The sequence below is a fragment of the Tigriopus californicus genome, chromosome 12, assembly GCF_007210705.1.
Source record: "Tigriopus californicus strain San Diego chromosome 12, Tcal_SD_v2.1, whole genome shotgun sequence".
In the NCBI taxonomy this organism is placed as follows: Eukaryota; Metazoa; Arthropoda; class Copepoda; order Harpacticoida; family Harpacticidae; genus Tigriopus; species Tigriopus californicus.
Window position 1 is genome coordinate 10,569,449 of NC_081451.1, and position 5,511 is coordinate 10,574,959.

The 5,511-nt window shown below is 43.6% G+C and overlaps 1 pseudogene; it reads right to left on the minus strand.

The window, feature by feature from the left end:
* Positions 1-37: 37 nt before the first annotated feature.
* On the minus strand, positions 38-3,167 carry LOC131891274 (glutamine--fructose-6-phosphate aminotransferase [isomerizing] 2-like; annotated as a pseudogene).
* Positions 3,168-5,511: the final 2,344 nt, after the last annotated feature.

Genomic DNA, 5,511 nt, shown 5'->3' on the forward strand with positions numbered 1-5,511 from the left:
CGATTCCAATTTTTGCAAAGAATCGGCCAGTCAAAAGTCACACAGTGACGGATTTGGCCAAATTCCGTGGTTGATCCACATTTGCATCCGCGAGCTTGCGCTAGGTATAAAGCTCAGCAATTGCATTGGGATCACGGCCAAGATCCCCTGAAGGCAGGGCGTCGACTTGGGCAAGGCAATGTGAAACGGCACATTCTCCTTGCACTTGAAATTGCGCGCCAACTCCAGTTTCATCTCCTTCAGTGTGAAGACGAACGCACGCAACCTCGCGACAACCAGCTGATTCATGGCATTGAAGGCATGCTGCATGTGAGAGAAGAAAAAAAACATGTTTAGAATGTCGTTCAACCTTGACAAATGGTCTAATTGTGCACTCACCTCCTGGTACCTATCCTTGAGGGCAAACAGGATGGTAGGGAAATTGTCCTGCACCATAGCCAAGGGTCCATGCTTCAATTCTGAAGCACACAGACCCTCGGCATGCATGTAGGCAATCTCCTTGATCTTCAGGGCTGCCTCTCTTGCCACCGCATACTGGAACCCACGACCAGGATGTACAACGAGTTGGATTGCTCTCGGTTGAACATGTGCGACTCCTTGATCGTTGCCTGCTTTTCTTGGATGAGATTCGCCAGATGGCGGATCTTGGCCTTCTGTTGAGCACCTCTTCCGTCTTTCCAGGCAGTTCCCTCAGGGCATCAATGATCTCAATGGACATCTGAAATGAGATAAGAAATGTTGATTGAAAGTAAGCAACAACCTCTCAATATTGCTCAAAAAGATGCTCGCAGGCAATTTACATAAAGGAAAATATTGTGAATAGAAATAAATTACCTCTCTGACTCGACTTCCGGTGATGGAATGGGCTTGCGCAATCGCAATGCCTAGTAAAACCAGGCAAATGTATTGCGACGTATAAGCCTTGGTCGATGCCACGCCCACCTCCACGCCAGCATTCACGTGGATACCACATGAGGTGTTCTGGCAGATGGAACTGCCCACCACATTGGTGATACCCAAAGTGAGTGCACCTGCCTGATTGCAATAATCCAGAGCGTGCTTGCTGTCTGCGGTCTCTCCAGATTGCGAGATGAAGATGCACAGATCAGACTTGGAGATGGGGCTCGTCCATGTCCAGGAATTGGGTGGCCTGCATCACTGACACGCTCTTGTTGGTGAGCGTGGTCAGGATGGTCTGGGTCGCCAGAGCAGCGTGGGTGGATGTGCCCATAGCAATCATGTAAATCCGACTGCTCCGGCAAATCTCGTCGAGATGACCCTGGATGCCACCCACTTCACGGTGTGGGTTCCAAAATCCACTCGACCTCGGATTGCTGATTCGATTGGTGGCCCGTTGCTGGTGAATTTCCTTCTCAGTTTTGGAAGAGAACAAGTTTCCCTCGCACAAGACTTGTTCAAATTCCTGCATCTTCAGTGGCGATCAGCCATGGAACCGGGATGTTTGTAGGAATCACCAGCTCTCCATTGGGTCGGGCATGAGCAATATCGAAATCCTAGAGGAAAATGACCCAATTATTTCCACTCAGCCCAAGAGGAAAATTAGAGATGGTTAAAACTCACGTGCAAATCAAGGGAGTAGCTGTCAATCCAGCCAATGCAGGTCGATCACTGGAAAAGTAATACTGGATTTTGGGTTCCTCAGATGTGATGTCGTTGCTAGGTTTATATTTAATTTGCTTGGGCTCGGCCAAGTCTTCATAGGCCGCAGAAGTCTCGTCTAGAATTCAAAGATAATGTCAATCTCGGATATTGTTCATATGTAAATGGCAAGACTAGTGGAACTTACTGTTGAGCAAGAACTCTTCCACGTTAGGGAATCTTGATGCAAAACTTCCTGAATTGTTCACCGCTTGTCGCACTGCATTGGCATACTCAGTCGACCCGGATCCTGTATGAAAATATGAAAATGTTCAAACTCGATTGAGCAGAAATAAATCAAATAGACTTACGTTTGCGGAAAGCTCTGCAATCCGACAATCCACTCTGGTCTCCGATTGAAACGCCAAATGATCAGGGAGACCCACATTTGGTTGCCACGACCTCGTTGGAAAACAGGCTGCTCATGAAAATGAGGCGTACGCCCCATCGAGCACCTGGCACACTGTTCCACAATTTCCGAGAACGTGGCATTGGGAGTTTGCTCGTAAAAGAACAAAGCCAGTTTCGGGATGACCTCGGTGTCAGTCTCCGAATAAAACTCCAATTGGCGCTGGGACAGCAAATAGGCTCGGATTTGAAGCAAAATTGGTTATTTGTCCCTGGAACATACAATAGGAGGCAAATTGTCAAAATCGTTAATCAGCCTAAACCAACGCCTCTTCACTTACCGTTATGCACCAACCACAAATTCCTTCAGGTCCGAGCTGAAATGTGGGGGTGGCAATGCGAACGCCCGCCTCACCGTGAGTAGCCCAGCGGGTGTGTCCCATGCCCACCGGCAGAGCTGACCAACTCCGTGTCGATGCGGTCGGATTCCATCTCGAACCAGGGCCAAAAGGCCTCGAGGGCTACCCACGCCTTGAAAAGGTGGATCCCGGTCTGGGAGACTCCCTTGGCTTGGCCTTGAATGGCCGCACCGCAGGAATCGTAGCCAGGTATTCCATTTGGCCATACTCTGTTGGAGTTGACGAAGGATGAATAGACTGGGCACGGAGCCATTAACAAAGAAAACAGCCGCAGATTTCTATGATAGAATAAAATAAATGAAAGATGCAAATGGGAATCGGAAAAACGGTAAATGTGAAATATCTTTATTGAAGAAAAGCTACCCACATGATGGTTGATTTTGTCCAAGAGAAATGAAACGAGTCAAAGAGCAGTTGTCACAACAAACTATTCCCAAAACGGATGGAGGTAACGAATGATACTCTGCTACGGACAGGTCTTATTATAAGAATGTGATTTTCTACAAGACAGACTCGTCAGCAAGCTGACCAGTCGCAATGTCGAGCTCTCTCCAATCGTCTTCCAAAACTAAGATTGATGATGGGTTGACAGGCGTGATCCTTTTCGCTAAATCCGCAAAGATATCTGTCTCTAGTTGAAGAGGGGAAGAATCCGGGTCCAGTCTCAAGGGAATTGAGGGGTACTGAATTGCTTCACTGGCGGCATTCCATTGACCACGTCATATAATACGTAGATCCCATCGTATGGTCCGAAATTATGAAATTTGAACTCTGAAGACGGGACAGTGAATCAATTTAATTAACCGGGAGGTTGGCATGATCAATCTTCCAAATCATCACGAATTCAAATCCGCCAAAAAAAAGCGACATATCATAGTTGCGTCAATCTTTAGTGATTAATGATTATTCACTGCCCCTTCCAGTTTTCGAGAAAGGGAAAGTTAATCTAATTTTGAAAATCGATATTCAAATTTCGATGAACCATGGACATGCAAAGTATCACGGATAGGTCCTAACGCATGTGTCATAGTTGAGGTTACCTTAAATATTATTCAATATTATCATATTGATTTCATAATGTCGAGCTGGTAGGCCACGTGACTTTTAAACGGTTTCGTTAAATCTTAACTGTAATTCAGTAAAACGCCGATTGAGATTGCGATTCATTCAAGTGCCCAACTTTTAAACCCATGACGCATGGAAGCTGGACGATGAAGCTAAGATTGAAAATACAGTCCGATTTGAGTCAATGCATTGTTCCTTCAGCGTGAGACTGTTCTTAGTCCGCAATGCTGCGTCTCTCTAATATCCTTCTCGATTCAAACTTCAAGGTTAAAAGTTCATTCATTTTCAGACATTAGACCGATCATTTTACCATTTTACCCGACATTGAATTAAATACAGACTACTCCTGGATTTGTAAGGAAAGTCAGTTTACTTTCACAATCTATGAGGAGATTTGTCTTCAAGATATTTGGATGGCAATCACTAAGCTAAAGAAAGGTTAATCTTAGCCCGTTTTACATGTACACATTCAAATTCCATTGATTTTAAAACATTGAAACAGCGCAAATATAACAAGATTTGACTCATAACAAACAAATTCATTGTTTGTTAAAAGCGAGCACAATTCAGCCCTAGCTCCCTTCTTTTGGAATTTGAAAATATTAAAAAAATGGTTATCTCTGTTTAGTTGCCAAAAAAGTTTCAGGTTTCCTCAGTTGCAAAGAAATGGCTAAAAATTTTATCCTCTCTGGAGCGTGCAAAAGGAACGAGTAACGAGTAATTATTTGGGTTGTTTGGGTCGCTACCAATTACAACATATTAGAATATAAGGAAATACAGTAATACGTTCCTTTGTTTCGCAAAAGGAATTGTAACCTCGTCACTTGTTATTTCATTACTATAGCCCTGATGCTTGTGAACCTTCAAGAGAGGCTTTTCTATAATCGGCAGAACACGTAATCTCAAGAAAGATTAACTTAAGAAGAAAGCTTTTGAAAATGATAGACGGTGCTAATCTGACTCGAGGGGGAAACCTTGGCCGCAAATTTTGACAGCTTTTAGCCGCTGATCTTGGTGTATTATCGATCAGCAGAACTCAAACTCGATTTCGGATCAGATTTATTTTCGAGTGATTGTGTAATCACGTTTTTTGTGCCTTGAACCATTCAAAACTGAAAGTGATAAATTATTATTTCACAATCAAGAATGAATCTATTTGTATGAACATTTAGAAAAGAGGCTTCAAAGAAATCATTATGTCAAGACGAAGTTTACCGTTGTGATAACATTTTCCGGAGGGGCTTGCTTACGAGCATAAACCAGTATGGAGAAGTTTAGGCAAGCTCTGGTTTTCGAGAAGCTTGCCCTCTACATTGCTAATATTAGGAAAGGTATAAACTAGTAAGTAACCCCAATTTTGCCTCACTGCTTGACAGGCACATTTTCTTGCTTTACCAGGAGCTTTGCCTAAATGACTGAATACGGTTAAATAGGAACGTCTGCGAGTATTCCTTACTTGATTTCTCCTTGACCCCAATTTAATCATCGTTGTTTTCAAACGGGGGTTCGAAATTCATCATTTAAAGTTCGAACCAGTGACAAGGATTTTATCTCGTTTTAGTATGTCACTACTTCAACATTTCGCTCCTATTACTTCAATACTGTTGGGGTGATTTTGAGGCGAGATTACACTTAGTCACGGACTTCTAGAAATATGGACTGCAAACGAGTTTCCCGCCAAATCGACCTGCTCTTGATCATAGCTACGTGAGCCATATTTTTTTGTATTTGAGGTGCTAGGGGCGGAGGGGTTAACTTGCCCGGGCCAGCGGGAGCTAGCCATCACATCGTCCAATTTATTTCCATAGGCAGTGTCATAGTCCGTATCAGTTGGTTTCTCCGTCTGTGGTTGTGGTTAGCGTCTAAAAGTTTCCTTGAGAGTTTGCCTCGGATGAAATGTTGTTGTTGTTGCTAGGAAAATGTTTGTAAATAAATTAGTTGTCTGGTACTAAGGGCCCTCAGATTTTTATTTCAATTAGTGGTTGCGACATTATTTGATGAGTTTGTTGATGCGACTGCT